Below are 26,214 nucleotides of genomic sequence, written 5' to 3'. Positions count from 1 at the left end.
AAACCCCTGCAAAATAGAGTCTTTTCTTGGATCAAATTAATTTTTCGCGCGTTTACGCATTTGCAGAAAAGAATAACCAATCACAATTCAACTTGATCAGCAAGGTGAAGATTATTTTTGTATTGTTCCTTAAACTGACTGATATAACACTGCACATTATTCATATATCAGAAGTGACAACTTAGAAAAACCGCAAATAATAAAAGTTTTGAATGAATATCATTAGTCAAAGTAAATTGCAGCCTGTGAGTTGTGATCGGCATTTGTTTGTAGATACTACTTGCAGAATTTATTCCTGGAGGGCGTCAATATCGTTTATGACGTAATGTGCAGATTTGTGAAAAGAGAAGTGACTGTTTATTAGTCAACAAAATAGGGTTTTTATCGTGCTTTCTGTTGGTGAGTCAAGACGCAAATATTGGTTGTTCCTATAATATGTGTAAGGTCGTAATTATGTGGTAAATGCATATTGTTTTACTGTAATAGATACCCAATTGCTATCGTGAATGTTAGCGGTTAGCTCCATCCATGTTGCGTCTGCATCAGAATAAATATGGCCACCACCCGAAGCGAATTTGATCATTAGATCTTAAAATGATTTTACATTAAGTCATTGTAATAATATATAATATGTGGCAATAATAGGTGTCTTTGGAAGGAATGTTGCCAATAAGGTACATATTCAAACAGTGTTTGTGTTAATTTATATGTGGTGTGAAAATCTAAGCCAAACCACATTGCTTGAAAGCACATTTTTTGAACAAATATAATGTGGGAAGTAAATTGTTCGGAGCCGTGTTAGGATTTTCGGATTAAGTACGAACCAGTAGCGTGATTTTATACATAGAAGTGGTTTTTGTAAAGGCATAGAGGTTGAATGACAGTTATTCGTCACTGTCATATTCGGTACTTAAAGTAATACCAGGGTTGTTTTATTGTATGCTGTTAAAAAAATGCGAGATACCTGTATTACCACTGCAGGTAATGATGCGAGTAATATTGTTTACAAATTTTATGACCAATTGCAAATGTGTCATCCTTACATGTAGGAAACATTTAGATGTTAGAATAATTACATGGGATGACATTGGACCAGCATGTTATTCGCTTCCCATGATTCATTTAGCTGTTTCGAAGAAAATACTGAAGGGGCCTTTGTGTGATTGTGGGTACTACTTTACTATACCTGAGACACCTGGGAATCATTTCTTTCGCACTTTTTTACATTGCTAACGTACTATTCTGCATTCCGGAACACTTATTTAGGTGAAATAATTTAATTTGTTAGGAAAGTAATGTATATTTCTTACATTTACGAGTACTTACTGTTCTTGTTTATTTCCACACACAACATGGCGATAGCTTACCGTTGATCGTTCCTGGAGCCAGAAAAACCATTGACGTTAGCCCAAAAATTCACGATAGCCCCACAAACCATCACGGGGACGAGGTATGCCTACTAGGTTAGGTTAGGCCTGTTAGGTTTGGTTACATTAGCACTCCTTTCGTTCAATTTAGCATATACGAACAATACGAGAGCGTATTGTGCTCTTATGCAGGAAGCAAATGGCGGCAGCAGCAATAGCGCGTCGGAAATAGATTTTCGTACAAAACCACATGCATTCGCATTAAAATGAATCAAAATTACATTCCCGAACATCAACAACACTACAGAAAATGATTTGCGTAAGTACTTTCTCCTGTAAATTTGAAGAAATCTGTCTCAGGTATAGTAAAGTGTTACCTGATTGTGTTTGGAAGACGACATCCAAATAAAGTTTGTTACTTTTTAATAGGCAGGTGAAGGCTACTCTCTTGCTTGCCACCCCCTAAGAATCTGCAACTGCTCCTCTCCCCCTGCTCGATGCGCTGCCACTTATTGTTGCCAGTGTATTGCTTTTACAAACGTTCTGGTCGAATTTTTATTTAAGAATCAGACTGGTGCCAGAGGTAACTGTAATGTTCTCAGAAGCAGAAAATCAAAATTGTGACTGTCCCGCGTGGCTCCTAATTAAATGTGTACAGTTTTAGGTGTGTTCCTAAAGTTGCTTTTGCGTGATTTGTAAAGTTTTCTCACATGCAAGAAGGCAGGTTTGTTTCATGAAGATGGACTGCTGATACTTTTTTGGGTAACGGTTCTGATTGTTTTGTGATTTCTCCTAGCACAAAGACTAATTATCGTAGAATTTTGAAAATCATTGTCACACGAAATTTGAACCTTCATTAAAGTAATGAGCACTGTTTGAACTCGAAAACAAGTTATTTATGTTGGAAAAAAACCTTGAAAATTACGTTACGCACTTCTCATGGACAAGATATTCTCAGTCGACAAGCGACAATAAATATTATAGAAGCATGGGAATGAATGTAGAAGTACATCGGAACCTTAGTAGAATGTATTTAGAGACTTTATTTTAATGCTAAGGGAACCAAACCTAACCATGAAAGCATATATTGAACAAAACCTTAAGTAATCGCTAAAACTCCACAGTATGTGTTAACAGACGTACATCGAAATCGAACCATGTAAAAATTGCATTTGTAGCATCATGAAATCGCAATAAAACAAAAGGAACTTGGGTCCTTTTTCGCCTACTGTATTCATAAAGTTACAAAATTTTGAGTCTTGTTTCTTCATGACTATATTTAGTGAAAGAAAGACTGTTTATTTTGTAACGATATTCTAACCTAATCTACAGGCACCAAAATAAATATAGCATAGTTGATGATATTTGAATTCACAACAATTTTTGCACACTGTTACACTTTCTGAGAACATGAACATCACTAGCCAGCAATGGAAGGAACATGCTATAGATCCACAACCCCATTTGAAACCCTGACATGGGAGCAATGGTGCTAGCGTTGTTAATTTGTTATGGGAACACTGTAGTTCCCATATTTTCAACATTTTTATAAATCTTGGTACTACAGAGCATTCCCTGACATTCACAACGAGACTCTGTGGCAAGCGGCCAGGTATCAGCGCTTGTCTTTCCCGGTGAACGGGTCCGCGACATGCGCTAGAGTCTGCTATTAAAATTACAGTTTTCGGTAAAAATTTACTATTCCCCGAACACCTGCAACTTCTTTGTTTCGTGATTTTTAACATTCGTACTTACCTATCTGCTTCGCGGTATATTGTTTAATGTGTATTCACGTTTTTTTTATGAAAGTAATTACAATTTATCACATTACAAGTACTTTTTTCTTATAGTTTTCGCTTGGGGAAAACACAATATGGCATGTACACCTTCGTGCCTCGTCGCGCGTCGTGTTTTGTGGATTGTCATCCGCTATGCAGTGTTTCAACAACCGAAAAAAATACTGATTTTTTTTTTATATAACTTTTTTGCATTGTTTTACGAACAAAATTTTAACTATGCTAACCTAACTGAAATGGTTCGTGGGGCTATGCGTCAATGGTTTGTGGGGCTCCCGGTATGAATTTCACCACGCATCCACGACAAGTAGGTTTGTATTTTTTGGTTGGAAACACAAAGGTTGCAACACTGCATCCCAATGAACATAAACAAAACACAAGAACGACGTGCAATGATCTACAAAGGTGTACGTGCCAAAGGCTATTGTCCGTCGGAGAATTAATTTTCAAAAAAAAAATCCATGAATTTCTGCTATGATACATTCCCACATCACAGAAAACACCTTCCAGATGTTAGACAATGCTACAGGAACTTATTACCATAAGTAGTTTCTTGTGTAAAAATGAAGAAATTTGTTCAGGGAATAGTAAATTAGTACCCAGTTTTCATATTGTGTACTAACCTTGACTACAGAAGGTGTTGAAAATGATGTCCCTCTGCTGCAACACATTCCTGGCATCTCCGAAGGAAATTGGCATTTACACAAGCAAGTTTGTCTACTGTAATTCTTCAGATTTCTCATACAGTACTGTCTTTTAACTCATGGATGGTGTGTAGATTGTCTTTGTATATTTTATTTTTTAGATTTCCCCATTTTTCTTTCCACTTTTATTCAGAACTGACCTTTTTTACAAGGTTTAATATAGTGGTCCTATGTGGAATGGCAACACCAGGAAATTTCGTTGCAAAACGTTGTCACACTTCTCCACAATTCATCTTTCTGAAGTAACACCCTACAAGATAAGTCCTTTGTTGTAATGTAAACTTTTGTGTTGGCATATTAAGCCACAATCTTCAACACATGGACACGACACAGGATTATACTGGTGTCAGTCTGCAACTTGAACAGAAAGGGAAAAAAGCGAAGGCAGGGAGAGCGAAAAAAACAGACTGTAGCGTACAACTGTTGGTGGACCCATTCACCAGGAAGACTAGCGCCGACGCTGGGCTTCTTGCCGCCGAGTCTTGTAGCAAATGTGAGGGAATGCTCTGTAGTATACCAAGGAAAAAGTTATGGTAAAATTTTCGTATCCCCAAAACTTATTTCTTCAATTTTACAGGAGAAAGTACTTACCGAAATGGCTTTGTTTATACTTTAGGAAGGTCTTGGAAGTTTGTTTTCACCTCGTTGAAATTTTTTTTGCCGGTAAACCATGTAATTTTCGACATTAATGTAACTCCGATGCACGAAAGCTGTTCCCTTGATGTCAGTCTACTACATGAACCAAATATTCGCGAGCGTTTCATGACGTAACAACCGGTCAGTGTTTCCAAATACGTGGTTTTGTAACTGTGTAACAGTTCTAGAATGTAAATAAACGTGAGTTACTGTTCATCATTTCTGATTACGAACTTGCGACAACATGACGTGCACAGGATCAGTAGCGTGCTCAGTGTGAGGTTGATCGGGGTTATAACCCCCTTTTTCGCCCAGTATCTCTAAGGCTATTTATGAATGGTTCATGAGGTTTTCGAACCCGAAAAAAAAAATACTAATTTTGAAAAACAAATTTAACTATGTTTCCTAACCTAACCTTGCCGTGCATGGTTCGTGGGGCTATCCGTGCATGGTTCGTGGAGTTTTCGAACCTGGAAAAAATACAAAATCAGTAACACGAAAGTAGGTATTTTTCTATGAAGAAGGGTGCAACACTGCATAACCACTGATCATGGACTACGCTAGTCAAAATTTCTCCGCCATATCGCGTGTAACTCAAGCAAAAGCGAACAAAATAAAAATACTCGATATTTCAAAAATTCAGATTATTTGCCTGCAAAAAACGAAATGCGAAATAGAAGAATCCTTACGAATGCAGAATATGTAAGTATCAATGTGAAAAATACGAAAATAAGGGAATTAGAGACGTTTGGTGGTTACCGAAATTTTAATAAACAGTGGCATGTGCTGAGTCCAAGACTAGGCCTCTCACCATACATAGTGTCTGAATTTAAAAAGAAAACCTGTTATGGAGGGGAGGGGCTCTTCCTCATTTACTTATTGCATTTTTTTTAAATGATTAAATTGAAATCTCATGATTAAAACAGTAGTAAGCCATGGACATAAAAAAAAACTAATTTATAATGGCTTGTAAAAAGTAGCAACCTATATTTTTCAATTTAGGAAGATCTACATGTGTGTAAAATTATTTACAACTTTTTACTATAAATCTTGTACTTGCACTTGAACTCCATTTTTCTCTTTTTTTTGGGTGAATTTCTGGGCCACATTTTCGTTAAATATTTCTTGTGATTTTTCGAGATTCAGAGGAATGTTTTCTCAATTGTCATAACAGCCAAGTTGCTCAACCATGCTTGTCATATCACACACACACACACACACACACACACACACACACACACACACACACACACACACACACACACACACACACACACACACACACACACACACACAAACAAACAACAGAACCCATGTGAGTCATAGCCATACTTTACACACTGGCCACTGTAAAGATTGCAATAATAATAATAAAGATAAATCATCCCATCCTGCAGTTAGTCATGAGACAGGTTCATCCAAAAATTATGTTTTGTAACTTTCGTTGGTTGGGAGTGAACTCTCATCCTCTGGAAAATTTGGGGTAGTTAAATTCCACTGGTGAGGCATGACATTTTTACGTAGTTATCGCAAGAATGTCACGATCGATCTTTTAACCGGGAAGGGGTGGGGTTTTTGCAATAATTCTGCAGGATAAATGCCAAAGTTTTCAAATATAAAAGCTATCTGCAATACCATGGACATTAATGCGACCAGAAATATAATAAGCTGTCCCATACAATGAGAATTATGAAATCTGATTAATTGGCATTCCTCCTGTAATTAAATATAACAAATTGCCATGTATGAATTATGAAGTAAAATTAAGTTAAATCTTACCTTACTTGTATCGAAACTTTAGCCTCCCTGTTTTCGTGGAGAATTAGTGAAATCTAAATTCTTAACATTTTTTAATTTCCTCTTACTACTCCAGGATAGGTCTTTTTCTGGATTATAGTGCCAAACTACACATCCGCTATACTCTTGCATTGATCTTTAAAAATGTGAATTATTTTGAGAGCAGAAAACTCTCAACTCGTGCTGTTTTAGCTAATATAGTGTGCAAAACAAATTAGCTAAACGGAGAACTTCCTTAAAAGCGTGATCTAATTATTATTTTTTTATCATAAATGCTACCAATTTACTTGGAGATTTATCCTAGACTGTTGCAGTTCTATAAGACATTTCTAAGGCCTTGTAATAAAAAACATTTGAATAAACTGTATTTGCAAGTCCGCAAGCATATTTTCAGGAAAATTGTTTCTTTTCGAATATGATTTGAATTTTTTGTAATTTTAACAGTTCAAATAGAGGAAACTATGAAAAACTTCCAGCTGCAAGAGAGTTTGTCAATTACAACAAAAACCGCATTAGTATCTTCGTTCAGGTCAGGCTCTAAGCCATGCCTAGCTTCGCCTGTTGTCACTGCCGAACCATGCCGAAAACTACCGAATATAGTGGAGGCATGGATGCTCTAAACTAATTGCACCAGATTTCGTCTGGGGTGCCATAATGATCGCAGATAACAGCATTTCACTCAAGAGGAAACGTAGTGGGCCTATGCTCTCATTTCGATGCCCTAAACTTTTGCGTATTCCTAGCTGTTTCATGCTGCCATTTGACTAATTTCGCACAAATATGGGAATATTCTGACTTCTTTTTTTGGTTCTTCTCTAAAATATTTAAAATGTAATATTTTTATTATTTTTCTTTGTCATCTCCTGACAACTGGATATCTCGCCTCTGTTAAATTCCCATGATGACAAGAAATAATTGCTTTGCCAAATGTATTTTGGTTTGCAGAATCTTTGGACCTGTGACTGAGCATGTTGAATCCCAACCTGGGCATGCCTGTTCCTTTGTGAGTACCCTGTGATCATGAATGCAGGGCAATTATTGTTACACATTACAAACCTTTTCTATTATTGGAGGTAATTTTTTTTAACAATTGTTTATATATACACCTAGTCTTACCATAAATACTGTCACAAAGTTTTAAGTAAATTGACACAAAATGCTGAGAGGTATTTTAATATCCTAATAACATTACTGAAATGGATGCATGAAAAATCATTATTAAAAATGTCCACCCTTAGCACGCACACAGTCCTTAAGTCTTTGTGGCTACTCATCAATTGATTTACGCAACTTGAAACTCAGCAACTGCCTTCAGAAGAGACCGCTTTAAACTTTCAATATTGGGATGTCTCTTGTTACAAGCCATCTCCTCAAGCTTGGACCATAATTTGTAGTCCATAAAGTTTCGGTCCGGACTTGCAGTAGGCCAATCTAAAGTGGAAATGAAGTCTGGAACATTTGCCTCCAGCCACTGCTGTGTTGTTCGGGCCTTATGTGCTGGGGCTGAATCCTGCTGGAAGCTACAGTTCTGCCCATGGCAGAGGGTGTTGTTGATATTCTTGACTAGTCTCCCAAGTACTGTCTTCTGGTACACTTTGGCTGATGTTTTGACCCCTTTTGTCCATTGTGCCCTCATAGCTGACACCCCACCACACCATGACTGATGAACGATGATGACCCCTCTGGACCCTTTTCACCAGCTTCTCTAGCGGATTTGGCATATACCCTGTCATTTTGTCCCCTGGAGATTTGCCTACCTTATGCAGAGCTGTAACAGCCACACGATTCTCGTACTCGCCCCATTCCATCTTGAACACTTCATCAAACACAAGACTTTCCACTTCTGCAGCTCAACCAGCAATGACTCACGTTTCACATCACAGCTCCGGCATGTGCACGCTTTTACGGTCGGAGGTACAGCCACCCTCAAAAGTTGTGACAGTATTTATGGTAAGACTAGGTACATAATACTGTTTTTGTTAATTAAAAAATTACACAATTATGTAATTAATGTGGGGACATTATACATATCCTTTTTCATGTTTGTGCTTTAAGGAAGGGCTCAGTAAGCTTTGTCCAGAGATATTCAGACTCTATGGGATGTCAGTTTTCTCAATTGCTTGCACCATCTGTACGAATCGTACTAAAAAAATGTACCTATCGTACTAGAAATTTTGCATTTTTATGTGACATGGGTACCTGGGGGAAACCCTGGGGGGTAAAGGCGGTCAGTGGCGTGATGCTGATCACATCACCCCCACTCATGACCAGATCAAGAAAGTGTGGGGCGTTACCCCCACACCCCCTGTACACCTTCATGGCATGGTGCTAAGCACAGGGGAGCACTTGACCTTTTTTATGACTAAAAATGTGTATGGCAGTGACAACAATGAATTTTTAGTGCACAGCTGCATACATACAGACTGTAAATTGCACTTTTTGAGGGCTTCTAGCATCCAAACAAGGCCTTAGTGGGCAAAATGTTACTATGAAAATGCACTGTGAAAGTTTGTTGGTGGTGTATGACAACATTCTGTATAATTTAGTAATACAATAGGTAAAAGTGGTGTTCTGGCAGAACATGGCTCTTGAAAATGGAGTATGTTGTTTTGATGAACACCTAGAGCAAATTCTCTGATTTGAAAAATGGTGCAAGGTATATTGCCAAATAGCCCCATTCAAAATGATAGACATTGTATAATAAGTACAATTGTTTTGAATTGTTGTGCTTCTAATACTTGAAACTTTCTGAATTGTTGTAGTTTGAGAAGGTAGTTTATAATGCAGGAGGATGTAAAACCAGGGTTCTGTAGTTGGAAATTAGACTTTTGAAGAATGTATTACTAATTAACTGTGATATGTCGAACTTCCCAATTGCCTGGAAAACCTTGAAAATTGAACTTTTTTTTTTTTTTGCACTTTCCTGGATTAGATACTGAAAGCAACATATTTTTCTTCTCAAACAAGCCTCTTGGTTGTAGATGTGTGCAAAAATTAGGATAGAGTTGATACCATACTGTTACAGACATCAGTACTTTGAAACAATTTAAAGTAGTTCAGAATATTTACAAATCTTAATATGTGTTTTCTCTTGTTACTAAACCACATCAAGCTACCAGAATTTTGTTTTAAAATGTAATGAGAATCATTAAATTGCATTTCTCTCCACAAGAATGCTAATAAGTTATAAGTATTTGTCATCCATTCAAACTATGGAGCAAGTTCCATTGTAATTGAAGTACATCAATATACTATTTTTAAGTTAATTGCTGTGGGAACTCAGATAATTTCAAAGTGTTTAATATAATTACCTTTTCTCCTAGGTCAACGGGTGACCTTTGTGCAAATTCGCGCGTGTACGATCGTTCCACATGGATGTAAATGCCTAACTGCTCACCCACACCGTGGAACATACCGGTGAGTAAATATACTTTCAAGTTCCAGTCAGGAAAAAGTGAGCATGTAAATAATATTGGAATTGCTTTGTGTTATCATATTATAATAGTAGAATGAGTAAAACTTTGTCCGGTAAAACAGTTTCTTCAAATCATGTGTGCCCATTTGGAAGTTTATTAAATGTACTCTGTACTGAAGTACATGTTAGTCTTCCTTTAGAACACAATTCGTATTCAGTTTTCAAAAAAGAATTGCATAAATTGGTATTACCATCCTTCACTTTAGGTGGGAATTTTTTAAGCATTTTATCTCTGCATGGAGTTGCTCTGACGTTCACTCAGCCTCTAACATATGGGTACCCCAGGCATTAAAGGTAGTTGGAGGATTGTTTTGATCACATCACATCTACAAATGGATCAGGATTACTATGTGAATCCTACATCCACATTTTGCCCATGTGTCTTCACTGATTGTTACAAATTGCCCTCAGTGTAATGATTAATATTCTTCGAGCAAATGTTCTTGGGTTACCAGCTAGATTAAATCGGTATTAGCATCTAAAATTTCAAGCACATACCTTAGAAATGAACAGTGAAAAATACTGTGAGTTGCCAGAAATTATTTTTGTCTTACTTTCAACTTCCTTGAATTGAATTACTTTATCATCTAACTCAGGGGTTTCCAACTGGCGGCCCGCGATGCCTTTTTTTGCAGCCCGCAAAGCCAGTTTGCAAAATACATTAATTTTATGTGTTTTTATTAAAATACGTTCTATTTTTACTGAAGGAACGGAATATCTGTGAAGAAAGACAATATCATAGGTAGAATTCAATTTGCAGTCACTAATGATCAACAGAAGCATGCATTCCACCTCTTCACTATGTGGAATGAACTCGCCCGCTTCCGCGAAGGCTTCACTCTTTGTCTTTAGAAAACAAACTGCAGAGCTGCGAAATAGAGACCTGTTTTACTACGCACGAAGTACGAAGAGATTTCCAGTGTTCCAACTCGGATTGTACTGTGACTGATTGTTAAAGTTTGTGCAAATATCGAAATGAGCCATATGAAATGAGCAGCATCCAGCTATTTAGCAATCCTCTTGGCGTTAACATCGAAGAACAAGAAGCTTCTCCCCAACTTGAATTGTGTGATTTGAAAGGCGATGTGTTCCTTCAAACTAGGCTAGAAAGGGGGCCAGAGTTGTTTTCAAATACCTTTCAAAGGAACGCTTTCCAAACCTTCGTAGTTTTGGGAAAAGAATGACATCGATGTTCGGCAGCACATACACGTGTGAAAGTGTTTTTTCTTCAATGAAGTTCATTAAGAACCGCTACAGAAGCCGACTGGCAGATTCTTCACTGCTTCACCTTCTGAGACTTTCAAATACAGAAATTGAAGTGGACATACCAACTTTGATAAAAAAAAAAAAAAAGCAGATCGGCCTCAATTTTCACATTGAACACTTACTATGAAGGATTCTTATTTGTATGGTTTGTTTTTAATTTCTTTCAATTCATCCATAAGTATTGGGTTTTTGTGAAATAAATTGTAATTATACAATTTTGATTTGTGATTCCATTGTATTTATTGCCTCATTTAAGAAATGTAGGTCATGTGAAAGTACTACATTTTCAGTTCAGTACTTAAAATTTTTGTAATTTTTAACCCCCCCCCCCAAAAAAAAAATGTGGCCCGCCAATCAAATGCTGGATATAATATTGGCCCTCGGACCTTTTGAAGTTGAAAACCACTGATCTAACTCACTGCTAAAATTGTTCCATTGTATATCATTTTATTCAGTTTGTATTTTATTGTACTTTTTGGGGTTAGGTGGTAGACGAGCAACAGCTGAACCTCGCCCAGCAATAAAGTCAATTCAGTTTAACCTGTCTGTTAACCCGAGGACACTTGTTTGAATCACATCGCCCGAAAAGCTACAATTCATACTTCATAAATATTCTTACCTTGAAGTGATCTCTCATGGATGCATACAATGAATATAGAAAAGCTTGTAGAAATGGACCCTTAAAATCTGTTATGAAATGTAATTTAATGTAGTAGAAATGGGAAGATTCGTAGCGTTCCTCTGGACGCGGGGATCTTAAATAGTAATAGGATAACAGTAACGGGAAAGTGGGACAAAAATATTTCATGAAACAAATTGATCTAAATAAACGGAGAAAAATGGAAAAAAAAAGGTATAGAATAATAACAAAAAAAATCAAATTAAATTGCTCAAAGCAAAGCATGAACATCCCGGGTGTGACCCTAGGAGCTTGCCTTGACCGGTCTGAAACCGTCGGCAAAATAAGGGGCGGGGGGCGCATTTGTCTCTCTTAGGTATAATATGTAAATTCAAAACTGAAACTAATCTGGGTTATTGATTTAGAAAACATTTCTTGGCTATCTGTGAAGTAAATTTACGGTTCTGAGAATAAAGGGAAAAAAAATATATATAAGGCATTGCGTTAAACAGAAAAGAGGAAAAAACTACTCTACATCATTCTATAGCCCGCCGTGTATTTTCTTTGTCACTTAGCATAAATGCTCGCCACGTAAGAGATTACACTTGACCCATGACAATTGTAGGCATCTAAATCCAGTCTTTTGATGTTCCTTTCGTATGATATTTCTTCAGCTAAAGTCTGTGATGTGTGGGAAATTAAAATATAAACACAATTACTCGCTATTACCTACTTTACGAAGATTAACTTGCAATTAGTCTGTAAGAAGTAATTAATTTCATTCGGGAAACTTTTGAAAATTCTGAAGGAACGAGAAAAAAAAAAAATCGCATAAATAAGCACCCTTGAAGAGGCTCTTATTAACACCTCGGCGTGAGGCTAGGAATGTCAGTGTCGAAGCCACCTGAGTGTAAAGTTCATCTACAACAAATTCCGCATCCATCCCGACACTTGACGAAAAAAGAAAAGGTATCATCAAATTCTCTCTCTCCGAGACTGAAATAGGATATGTTTCTTCCGCTAACGCGAAACTGAAAATTTCCGCACGGAAATCTGGCGACTTACATGGGAGGAAAATCCTGGACTTGAGTCTTGCGACTGCACATATCCTGAGTTCGAAGGAACAAAAGGAAAACAACGAATGAATCGAGCTTTCGGTGCAGAGATTAAACTTGCGTGTTTAAACCTATCGTAAGCTGACGGAATGTAAACGTGATTATACCTAAGGGGAGGGCTTGATTGATTACACTATTCGCAATACTTCATCGTTATTTAATGAAAAAAAAATGACAACCAGATTTGCCTTAATTTAAACAACCTTTTTAACTTTTATCGCTATTTAGTGATTTGCGATGCGGTTAAATAACCACACGAAATCTGTTGAATAATGCTGAAGAGTGTTTATTTGAACATTAAGGAATGCCGTAACTTGAAATATAAATATCATAATATAAATACACATGAAGTTTAAGGTATTTAAAATTCAAAGCTAGAAAATGCAAAAGGAGGAATATTAAGCTATCCTTTAATAAATAGCCGAGAGAGACAATATATATGGATAATAACAAAAGAAAATCTCGTTAATATGTGAAATACTCCACGCCTTAAATACCGCTTACGTTTCGTTCTACTTTTCATTACAAGTTGGCTTACGCCTAACTATAGTGTTTTAACAAACTAAAAGTAATGCAGACTAAGTCATTCTTATGTCATTGCGCTACAATGACAGTGTCATTCCTCTTGCTACGGGTACCTCTGTGTACACAATTAATTCGTAGGGGAAAACATAACCTTAAAACTAATGGAAGGGAGCGTCACACTTACTACCTTTAGTAACGGACATCATTGCTCCTCTATTCCTTAAAACATATATATAAACACTTGCGCACTCTTTTATATTTCACTACCGGTATTTTTGCGCGTACAACTAAAAACACCTATTATTCATCCTTAGCTAGAACATTGAATCAACGAGCGGGTTATACTCTAACCGAATGGTAGCATCACTCTGACTACTTACGCCAGCGTATAGTAGCGGACATATAAATGCTCCTCTATTCCTAGAATTATAATTAGCGTTTCATTTTTTCACATATTAACTTTACTTTATTAAACACATTCCTTAAATAAGGGAAAAATAAAAATGCTCTGCGACTGACTCATGTATTCTCTCGACTATCTCCTTATTAATTTGCACTACAATTATTAGTACCAAGGCTCCCATCTTCGGGGCGAGGAGATTTCAGTCATTTTAATTACGATGGAGTCGACCACTGAACCTTGTGCATTTCAAAACTATACATGATAAAATTAAATATCCTCCTTGCGATAATCTTTAACAGTTTAAACGTAAAACACATAAACACAAACAGCGTTACTTTTCGGATCATTATCAAGTTACGGTCTGTTTTAAAAATATATATGAAATTGAAACTAAAGGACTTTAATTAATTAAAAACACAATTAACTTCAGCAATACTCTCTGCTGTGACCCACTAAGTACACACACCATGGTGTGATTGAGTCGTATCGTTTATAGCCGAAATATCATAAGTCACGCACCAAATTTACGTTAAAAAAAAAAAACAAATTGTTCAAGAGACTACTGCGAAAACAAGGGTCATCAAAATCAAGTGCCACTTTCAAAATTTAGATAAAATCCTGGGAATTGATGAAAATTTCCCAGGTGGTAGTTTTGTCATAGCCATCAGGGCCTGACCGAAGGTACCGGGTTCGAGCGAACCACGGCGTTACTAGGAGCGGAATGACAATAGCTCGTCGGTAGGCGTGCCCGGGCTGGCCAAATTCTGGGCAGAATATGACACTCGAATGTCCGACATCGAACCTTCCGGCACGCGGAATGACGGACGTACCTTATGCCACATCGCATCGACGCGGAAAACCGCGACGAAGCAAGGGCGCAGAGCTGTTGCCTCATTGTCCGTGGCTACCAAAGGAAACATTCTATTTTCGTTTCCTCCGCATTGTAATGTGCTGGTGATTAGCCTATTGGGTGGGTGTGGTGGGTAAGGACTGAATTAAAGCTGATTGTCGACATTAACCATCATTAACATTAAAACTGCGTGCTACGCAGCTTTCCCCAAAAATAAAGATTCGCGGAGAAAAAACAATTCTGACATGTCACTATTTAACAAATTTCAATTTTCATTTATTTCAGAGTGAAATAAATGAAAAAAATCCGCAACTCCACTATGATGCCTGCCCTTTCAATTTTCATGTTTGTTTAGGAAAACAAGGCATGACGCTTTTCATTTCCAAAAGAACCACGTTGCTCTAATTTTTCATCACATTTCCGTAAAAATGGATGAAAAGCCCACGCATCTCAAACCACGTAGCGTTCCTCTGGATGCGGGGATCTTAAATAGGGATGTACTATTAGTACTAGTTGATGGTAGAGACAGCCCTGAACGGGCAGGTACAAATATCTAACTATTCATTAAAATAGACTCATGATTCGTTTCTAGACTGAAGTGAGCAATGCAAATGGCAGAATGGGTGTAGACTAGCTTACCCTGTTCGGTTTAGAAATAAGACCAGTAGCTCCTGCTTCTCCGATGATTCCAGATTAAAAGACCTCGTGTCGCTCTCATGTGCACCTATTTAAACCCTCGCTTGGCCTCTCGTTACCTCTTGCCAAAGGCCAGTGTTCTTACCATTTCCTGTAGAAAGCTTATCCTACACATTTCTGAGCAAGGAGCTGACAAGGTCTGCCAGGGTCAATATTTCTTAATCGAACAGGGCATGGTACGGATTAAGTTCGATTTTATGCAGAGATATTCAGATCTGAAAAAAAAAAAAATTAATTGAAAGTAGCAAGAAAGGTTGCTTTTGGGATTCCAAAAACTCTCAAGGAAGGAACCCCCTTAAGGCCCATCATACCAATGTATATACTTTGAGATCCGAATGTGCAAAATATATTTTTTGCATTTCTGGTTATTCTCATGTTATATAAGTTGTATAATAATAAGTTATTTCTTTGGATGTATTTTCATAACCAAGACCATATAATAGTTCTGCACTATTCTATTATTTCTCTGGATGGGTTTTCGAGCTTGCTAGAAGTACACTAGTGTCCAAAATTAAAGCAACAACCAGAAACCTTTTCCTCGTGTGATTTATTAATCACAAAATAGTATCAGGTATAGTCAAATATAAAGTATAAACAAAGTAAACACTGTCACAGTATGTGTTGTTGATGAAAGAACAGTCACAAACCACCATTGTCTGCTGTTCTGCAAAATGTATCCATTGTCACAAACGCCAGAACACGGGATACTGCTTCCCAATAGGGTGTGTGATCACCTCTGGCAGTAATACAGGCACGACAAGGACGTGGCATGCTGTGAATAAGGTCATCAATCTCATTTTGCGGTATTAACGCCCATTCTTCCTGTACAGCAACTCTTAACTCCTGGAGAGTACTTGGTGGAGTTGGACGTGAAGCAATTAGTCTCCACATGCTCTATCGGGTTTAAGTTGGGAGAGCAAGCAGGCAAGTCCATGTGATCAATATCTTCAGTTTGCAGAGACATCAACCAGCTACGCTCTACGAGGACGTGCATTATCGTCCATCAGTACGCCACAGCACCTCGAAACAAACTAACATGAGGTGCCAAGATCTCGTCACGATACCTGACTGCCATCAAACTTTGCCAGTTTACCCGTACAACTTCATGGAGAGGTGTTCCAAGTGGTTATCATAATACCTCCCCACACCATTATTGATCCACCTCCATATTGGTCCCTTTCCACAATGTTTGAGGGCCGAGACCGTGTTCCAGGTTCTCGCCAGATGCGAATCAGTCGTGAATCATTGTAAAGAATGAATCTGGACTCATCCGTAAACAGAATATTGGCCCACTGTTCGGCTGTCCAGGCGACATGTTGTTGATTCCACTCTAAACGCAGTCTTCTGTGCACACGCATCAGGGGTACACATACAGCAGGTCGCAGACAGTAAAATTGTTTGGGACAAGCAAAGTGGAAATTTTTAAAAATTATACCTGAGAGAAATGGCAATGTAGATTTTGAGGTTAACAAATGTCGCTACAAGTATATTTACGCATTACAAACTGAACTTCTGGAAAGGAATGTGTGTGTCTTATAATAAAGTTCCTTCCTTAGAAACAAAATCTAACCATTTAGACAGAATTTGCATGACAAACACTTCTATCAACAGAAACACTACTTTAGTTTTCCTTTATCACTTTTCCACAAGGTGAACAAACATAAGTGAATGTAGTGAATGTTTCATGTAGCCACCATTGACAACGAACAACACATTGAATTTAATCCACTCCCTTCTTTGTGTTGTCATAGTCTTCATCATAACCAACACATTTGTTAGAGATCCACAAATTCATCGCTACAGGGCTTTTCGAATTCTTGCTTTTTTGGTTTTCCCATTCATGATGGAATCTAGAGTCGTTTTCACGTTCAGAAGACACAACGGCGCTTATGGAGAAACCGCACAGTGTTGCCAATACAGCGCTAGCTAATGTCGCCGGGAAATGATGACCTTCCTTCACAATGAAGGTGTTACATATTTTGTATATATAATGATAATTATATGTAATTATTAATATTAATATTATACTGTGAACGTTAGTTACCCTTTTTACTATGATCCATTGCGATCACTACACACGCAAGTGTAATGCACGAATATGACACTTCAGAAATCACTTAAAAAAGTAAAAATCACTGAGAGCTCACACAACTGAAAACACTTTTTCGGGAGAGGGAAAAAGTCTAAACAGACCAAAGCAGATCTCTCACTTAAGTAAGGGGAACCTGGCACATGGGTTAGATTAAGTTCCAACCCAAACAAACAAATGAGTTATGGCCCACGTGAACTGATAAGACGTGAATGACTCAAGCAAGGCATGTCATATTTCTATCTTGAAGCCCCATATTTTGTCACGTGTTGGAAAGCCTTTCAAGGGTTAATATGGTGTCTATGAATTTATGTGTAAGTTGGAAACTGAAAGGTTATCTTCATTTCAGTATTAATGTCGACAGTAATGTAAACGAAAACAAGGTGTATTTGCGACAGCACTAATGTTGATCACAAAAGCAGCATTGGAAATAATTGTCAATTATTAAATTTAAGTAATTTCAATTCTATTATAACAAACAGCATGAAGTTCATATTTTTACTGAATGGAAATAAAATAACTCGAAAACTTGGTGGTGATTAGCCGGAATGCTGCGGTGAGTCAGCTCAAGATGGCCAGACAACGTCTCCTTACTTCGCGCGCGGTTCGGGTTAAAAAGAAACTCCAAATGCATGGAAGTAATATTTCTGGGAACCTTTGAGTGGTTATAAAAAATAATTTCATTATTTTCTCCACAACTTTGTCGCTGGAAGTTTTTACTTGGAATTACAGAACAAAAAATGGCCAGCGACGACATTTTCTACTGCACGAATATAAAAAATCTCCACATACTTTATTTGAATATTTTTTAATGCAAATATGCTTTAAAGTATTGATAAATTCTGAGTTCCACCGTCACCTAGGACAATTAAAAAACAGTGTCAATTTTTTCATAATGAAAGCTTCAATTTTACAGCATGTTTCAATGTTAGGAATGAAAACAATGTAAAAATTGTGTTTTCACAGAAAATTTGCGTTTTTAATTTATCTAAAATTATGTAAGCAAGTTACCAGTTTTTTGTGTTCACCATCGTATTCTCTACAAAATTTCCTGCAAAACTGCAGGTACCAATTTTACTTAAGCTAAATTTGTAAATCCAGAAATTTGACAACAGCACGCTCGTATTTCCCATAAGAAAAGCATTGCCCATAAGAGCCCATTGTGTCTTCTGAACGTGAAAACGACTTTAGAGGGAGGAACATTTCCCTCAGTATTGTGCAACATGCCACAACTGTAATAGTTTCGCCTTTCTCTGGACCCCCCAACAGGGATCTTCTTCTCCGGATAATTGTTCATCTGTAGACCTGTTTCGTCCATATTAGATATTGCTGATGGTCTATTGAACAAATTATTCTCCTCTATAACTCCTTAAAGTAAATCGGAATAATCCTTGTGATTCATTCCCTTAGACCATGGCACAGAGATACCTTTGATTTAAACACCGGAAGCTTCGGATGACTGCCAAGGAAATTGTTGTAGCTAGTTGTTTCCAGTGTTTTTTGCCTCTGCTAAATGTGTGTTTCGGACTATGTTCTTTGTCGAACTTATAACCAAGACTACGAATGTTATCTCATTAAAGGAAACCATGGTGCTGCATTTTCTTCATGTGTTGAACTAACTTCTGCTAATTTTCCCTGCCGAAAACACCACTTGGTCCCATTGGTCATTTCACTGCCTCACCACTCTTTGATCCAGAATCTTTCTTATGCCAAACATTATGGATGTTTGGCGAACCAAAGTTCCTTTAGTGACAGCTTTAATAGTTCACTTCAGATCATCTTCATTCCATATGGCTTGGGTGCTACTCATATTTTTGTATTGTGTCTGTATTTGTAAAGAATGAGAAATTACCATGAAATTGACTGACCTTAATACTACACTCATGTGCATAAGTTAGGGATAATTCGATTGAAGGTATTTATCACGGGGGGGGGGGGGGATGGAGAACCACCCATATATGGATTGCAGGTTGAATTGCAAATTGTATCAGACTGAAAACAGTGTGAGAAAAGGTACAGAGTGGGCAACAGGGACGAAAATGCAAAGGGGTGTGAAAATCAGGAAATGTTCCCATGCGTTAGTCCAGGAAACAGGGTGTGGCAGAGGGATATCAATAGTGTGTGTGATCTCCCTGCACTGCAAGAGATGCGCCATCACGCGAGTGCATGCTGAGGTTGAGGTTATCAAGAAGTGGCTGGGGTATGGCTTGCCATTCTTAGACCAGTGCTTCCCTGAGCTCGGGAATGAACCTTGGAGCCATTTCACGACGTGCAATTTGCCTGCCAAGCATGTCCCATGCATGCTCTATTGGGTGCAAGTCTGGTGAGAGACTGGGCCAATCGAATCGTCTGATGTCTTGTGTCTCAAGGTACACGTCCACTATACCAGCTCGAGGGGGACGAGCATTATCATCCATCAGAATGAATTCAGGGCCCACTGCACCCCGAAACAGACGAACATACTGGTCCAGGATGTCATCCCGATACACCGCACCTCTGATGATACCAGGGACTGCAGTTGAAACCTAGTTTCAGTTCGGCTCGGAATGAAACATTGCGGTTCACTTTCAGTTCCCGAACTGAAACTGGAATGAAACTGGAGTATATATGTCCGAACCAGAACTGGAATGATCTGATGTTTTACGTCCAGTTCGGCATGGAATGAAACCATTCGGTTCATTTACAGTTCTCTAACTGAAACTGGAATGGAACCAGAATATATATGTCCGAACCGTAACTGGAATGATCTGAGGTTATAGTTTTAGTTCGGCCTGGAATAAAACCTTTCGGTTCACTTTCAGTTCTTGAACTGAAACTGGGATGAAACCAGAATAAATATATCCGAACCATAACTGAAATGATCTGGGGTTTTAGTTTCAGTTCGGCCCAGAATGAAACCTTTCGGTTCACTTTCAGTTCTCGAACTGAAACTGGAATGAAACCGGAGTATATATGTCCGAACCACAACTGGAATGATCTAGGGTTTTAGTTTCAGTTCGGCCCGGAATGAAACCTTTCGATTCACTTTCAGTTCTCGAACTGAAACTGGAATGAAACCGGAGTATATATGTCCGAACCACAACTGGAATGATCTAGGGTTTTAGTTTCAGTTCGGCCCGGAATGAAACCTTTCGATTCACTTTCAGTTCTCGAACTGAAACTGGAATGAAACCGGAGTATATATGTCCGAACCACAACTGGAATGATCTAGGGTTTTAGTTTCAGTTCGGCCCGGAATGAAACCTTTCGATTCACTTTCAGTTCTCGAACTGAAACTGGAATGAAACCGGAGCATATCTATCCGAACTGTAACTAGAACAGGGTGGCGACAGACCTGGAAAACCGGGAAAAGTCAGGGAATTTGATGTGTCAAAAAAAGTCGGGGAAATGTCAGGGAATTTCGTCTTCATTATTATTATTATTATTATTATTATTATTAAAGATATCGTTATGGAACTGCACGGGAACAGGAAATCTCGTTCGCAAGTTTCGGCCTCAACTTTTAGGCCCCTTTTATGCGCAACACAATCACGGCGCCAGAAACCAGTGATGGCAGGAGAGAGAGGGGAGAGAGAGAGAGAGAGAGAGGAGAGAGAGAGAGAGAGAGAGAGATAGATAGATTTCTCTCGTTCGGGCTTCTCGGCGGGAATTTTAAATTCGAACACTCTTGGTTCGAATTTAAAATTGTTATAACTCGGGCACTATGGGAGCAATCTACTTCGGATAACTTTTGTTTTGCAGCTAAAAGATCGGCGCATGCAACCGTGTACAATTCAGAACGCCGGACCGAGGAAGGGGGGCTTGGGGGCACGACCCCCGAATTTCAATGGAAAAAAAACGTAAAAATCTGTAGTTTGCCCCTTCTTGCCTCGCTATTTTGGGGACAGGTCGCGAACTAGTATTCTTTTCAAAGAATGGACATTTCTCAAGAGAATGAAACATATTTCATGTTCTTGTGTGCCATACAAGTTGAATAATAAGTCAAAATGTGATTATTTTTTTTTTTACGAAAAATAGGTAATTTGCATTTTTGGAGGAAAATTGTTATAACTCGGGCACCATGGAAGCAATCTACTTCGGATAAATTTTGTTTTTCAGATAAAACATCAGAGCATGCAACCGTGCACAATCCAGAACACCGGACCGAGGAAGGGAGCTTGGGGGCACGTCCACCGAATTTCAATGAAAAAAAAAAATCTGGAATTTGCCCCCTCTTCTCCCACTATTTTGGGGATAAGGCGCAAATTGTAGTATTCCTTTCAAAGAATGGACATTTCTCAAGAGAATGAAACATATTTTATGTTCTTGGTTGCCATACAAGTCGAATAATAAGCCAAAATGTGATTTTTTTTACGAAAAATAGGTAATTTGCATTTTTGGAGGAAACTCGTTATAACTCGGGCACCATGGGAGCAATCTACTTCGGATAAGTTTTGTTTTTCAGCTAAAACATCAGAGCATGCAACCGTGCACAATTCAGAACGCCCGACCGAGGAAGGGGGCTTGGGAGCACGTCCCCCGAATATCAATGAAAAAAATTAAATCTGGAATTTGCCCCCCTCTTCTCCCACTATTTTGGGGATAAGGCGCAAATTTTAGTATTCTTTCCAAAGAATGGACATTTCTCAAGAGAATGAAACATATTTCATGTTCTTGGGTGCCATACAAGTTGAAATATAAGCCAAAATGTGATTTTTTTTACGAAAAATAGGTAATTTGCATTTTTGGAGGAAAATTGTTACAACTTGGGCACTATCGGAGTAATCTACTTCGGATAAGTTTTGTTTTTCAGGTAAAACATCAGAGCATGCAACCGTGTACAATTCAGAACGCCGAACCGAGGAAGAGTTTGGGGGGCGCGACCACCGAATTTCAATTAAAAAAAACAACATAAAAATCTGGAGTTTGCCCCTCTTCTCCCGCTATTTTGGGTAGAAGGCGCAAACCTTAGTATTCTCTTCAAGGAATGCACGTTTCCAAAGAGATTGATTGAAACATGTTTCATGTTCCTGGGTGCCATACAAGTTGAATAATGAGCCAAAATGTGAAACTCTGTTCGGAAATGTGGCATTGATGTGTTGCGGAGAGGGGGAGAGGTTGGTCATCAATATGAATTTCCCAGGCTTGCTCCAGACCTGTGTCAGAGTTCCACCCAAATATAAGAGTATGAAGGTCCAAAAAGCACATTCATTTCATAATCAGCACGATGATACCATATGGTATCATCGGGGCAGTACGACCTTACTCTGATGATACCATATGGTATCATCGGGGGAGTAAAGGTTTAGTTTAGCCTCTAAATATTACGTGGAAAATGCATTGAATTATCATTTTTTTCTTGTCCGTATGGGAGTAGTAAGGGGTCTTGTCAACAGATGGAGGGGATAAGAGCGGATGGCGTCGTCGGATAGTAAGGCATTTTGTTGGGCAAACTGAAGGAACATGCGAAAAGATAGGTTCTATTGATACATACTATTTTTGTCGAATATCGCCACCCGACAAAGTATTTCACTACAACATGCGACAGAAATTGCATGGACTGCAACATCCAACAAAAATCGCATGCATAAACAAGAAGAGCTTTACACTGAAAATATGCTGCTGGAATTTTATTACTCTTCTGGCTCACTTCACCTTATTTAAAGTAGCAGTGCTTACGAAGGTTTTCTTTCATCATCCTGGCGTATTACTGGTTTCGCACAAGTTAACATACGTTTACAATGGCATTGCACTATTTTTAGATATCAAGAAGAATCCAACCAAACGGGATATATATTGAATACTATCACGAAAAAGTGAAACATAAATCTGCATTGGTGAACGTTATAAAAATTGGCAAGTGCATGCTCGCAACCTAAAATTTACTGCAACACTAGTATTGCAATGAAATTAACGCCACTCTCTGTCCTGTCTGTTTGAACTCGTGAGAGATGGTCATTAATCTCTCACTGAATAAGGTTAATGTCCAATATTATGAAATAAAATACTAATAATAAATACGTAAATATTTTAATATGTACTCGAATCATTCAATCATAAAAGCAAATCGCTTTCTTCAAGAATTGACTTTTCTCTACCAGCCCTGCTAAATTTTCACTTTCCATCTACTGATTTATACAAGGGGTGGCCAGAAAGTAATTTCCGATTAGTAGGGAACCGTAAACGCCAAAGCCGTGAAAACTGGTAATTGCTGCTAAGTTATGTTGAAGAATGTGCAGTGATGTTTGGACACATTTTCCGCCCGTTCGAAATATCGAAATAATGCGAATTGTTGGCGTTTTTAGCGATTTTTTAAAAAGAAATGTCCTAAAACAACGAAACATTCTTGTCTTTTCTTGGCCATGTTTGTGTACATAGAACATGCAAGTTTTCCAACATTTTACTCGAAGAGTAAACTATAGTTATACTTATACGTACATGAAATAATTCCGACAGCCACATTAAATCATGTGTTTCCAACGATTTTTTCAACTTCTATCGAAACCATTTGCATCACAGAGCAAAGTGGCACGGTTCTAACAGGAGATCGAGTGCGTATCTACCGTCACACGAGAGCCACATCTTCGTATTTGTCGCACGAGATGTGTCTTGAATTACCAAGCTAAGTGCGCACCATCGGCATTTGTCGAGCGAGTAATAATGGAGCTCAGTCATTAGGGCATCTGACTACTATGCGAGAGACCCGGGGTCGATCCCCTGCAGGGGAGAACCGGGATGTTTTCCACCTATTCAAACTGCTCCGGCAACCACCCAGCATCATATGAAGTTTGAGGATAATTTGAGGGATAAATGTAGCCAGGAGCGTGGTGCTGATCACATCACCCCCACCTTCGACCGTGATCAAGAAAGTGTGGGACCCTAACTCCACACCCCTATACACCTTCATGGAAAAGTGCAGGGGAGCACTTTACTTTTACTTCCTCAAAAATCTGTTCCAACATATCAAACTGTCACGAAAGCATGGCCGTAGGCAGGAAAAAATTTCGGGGGGGGGGGGTTCATTCATAATTGTTCCCATGGGCGTCGCCAGAAATTTGAATAATAGAAATAATAACAATAATTGTACAATAATAATTAAAATTTCATAATAAAACAATTTTATTCCATAATAATAATAATTATTATTATTGTTATATCCTTGAGGGGGCGTACTTAATCCAGCAGATGAGTGAGAGTGAATATCCAGCACACGTTTATTTTTTTTTTTTTTTTTACGTTTCATACAGTGTGTACTGAAATGCACAATTATTATACTCCATCATTAAACTTTAGATACCTTCAAGAGAAAGGCTTTAAAAGTTAGATGGAAATTTTACTCATAAAGCTTTTGTTGTTTGACTTTAAAATTAAATTTTTGGAATTTTGAAAAGTGTGGAACCAGTTATTCTTTTTAAAAACTTAGCCTGGTGATGAATTGTAACCTCAATCGCGAACTAAATGCGCTAGAAAACTGGAGATCCTAGGTTTGAACTCCTATCAAGGAGAATTTTCGACTTTATCGGGGGGGGGGGGTTGAACCCTAGAAACCCCCCCTCTAAATACTGCCATGCACGAAAGTATGTAGACCATGTGACCTACAATTTGAAATAATAGTTTAAGAGCACAATGGAGTATTAAGTTTCGGTATATCTGGCAGATAAATGTTCTAAAACAAAAACGCGAATTTTGGGAAACGTAACACTAACAAGTGAAAAAAAGATAATGCCAATTTTTGGTGCCATAATATATCGGTATCTGTCACGTGAGATTGATTGATTTTAATTTTTTGGGTGCGTCGCCACTTATGGTCATTATGCACCCTTCAGTACATACGGGGAAAATTCCATTATCTAAAATTCTTACCTTAAAATTAAAAAAGGGGCATGGAAAATAACTTTCCCAAAATAACTTTCAAGATATCAAACACTCACGAAGAGACGTAAGCCATGTGACTTACAATTTGAAACAGTAGTTTTAAAACACCATGAAGGTATAATTTCAGATATTTGCCAGAAAATGCGCTAAAATGAAAATTTGAATTTTGGGAAAAATAACACCGTATAGTAAAAAGTAAAAAAATAAGAAAATACACCAATTTGAAAAAAAAATATCAAAGAGTCTGCCGATTAGGTATAAATAAAACAAGAATATCAGTTGTAATTTATTGCATTAGTAACAGTGAGTCATAACCTAATTTTCGGCATAATCGCCACCGTTGTTCTGGCATTTGTCGTAACATGGCACTAAATTTTGTATGTCCATGGTATATGTGTCTGACAGCAAAGACTGGAACTATCTCTACTGCAGTGTAGCTGTCAAATCATTGCCCTGCCAGACACCTCTTCACTTAAGCAAAGAGATGAAAGTCGGTACATTCAAGGCCAGGGCTGTTCAGGGAGTGGTCCAAGATCTCTCACCTGAAGTGATGCAAAGGGTCCGTGTGTGCTCAGTTGTATGGGGTTGTGCACATTCGATTGGCCTTCCGTGAATTGTCTGCACCATCGTCTGACCATACTATCACTCACGACGTCCGATCTGCACACCTCACACGATTGCTGGTGGCTCTGTGTCAAATTCTGAGCATGCAATGTAGGCTACATCGCAGTCGGTGGGAGACTGTGTGAGAGCTGCAATCTTTAACCTAGAACTGTCCTAAAACTGCTGCATTGCAACTGTACCAGATTACAGCTACATACCACTTCTTCCTGCCTGCATGTGTGTGTGTCGCTCTCCGACCACTAGTGCTGTGTATATACACCATTGGAGCTTTTTTCAGGATGCCCCTCGTATATGAACTTTCATAAGCTTTTATTATTAGTGTTTTCCTGTTTTAATGTGTGGTTAGCTAAATCAGGTACCTATACAATCCAATTCTATAAATTCCTTGCGTTAAATTT

At 38.2% G+C, this 26,214-nt stretch overlaps 1 protein-coding gene across 3 annotated transcripts in view; it reads left to right on the top strand.

Annotated features, from left to right (window-relative positions):
• Positions 1-312: 312 nt before the first annotated feature.
• Positions 313-26,214, top strand: part of LOC145999525 (uncharacterized) — a 156,446-nt gene continuing 130,544 nt past the window's right edge. For all 3 annotated transcript variants that reach the window (XM_083136560.1, XM_083136552.1, XM_083136525.1), the window contains exons 1-2: positions 313-399; positions 9,624-9,717. The gene's annotated coding sequence lies outside the window, so the exon portion shown is untranslated. The remainder of the gene's footprint in view (positions 400-9,623; positions 9,718-26,214) is intronic.

This window comes from Lepisma saccharinum, chromosome 1 (assembly GCF_977018435.1).
Source record: "Lepisma saccharinum chromosome 1, izLepSacc3.1, whole genome shotgun sequence".
In the NCBI taxonomy this organism is placed as follows: Eukaryota; Metazoa; Arthropoda; class Insecta; order Zygentoma; family Lepismatidae; genus Lepisma; species Lepisma saccharinum.
Note: the sequence above shows the minus strand (reverse complement) of the source record. Positions and strands in the feature narration are given on the sequence as shown.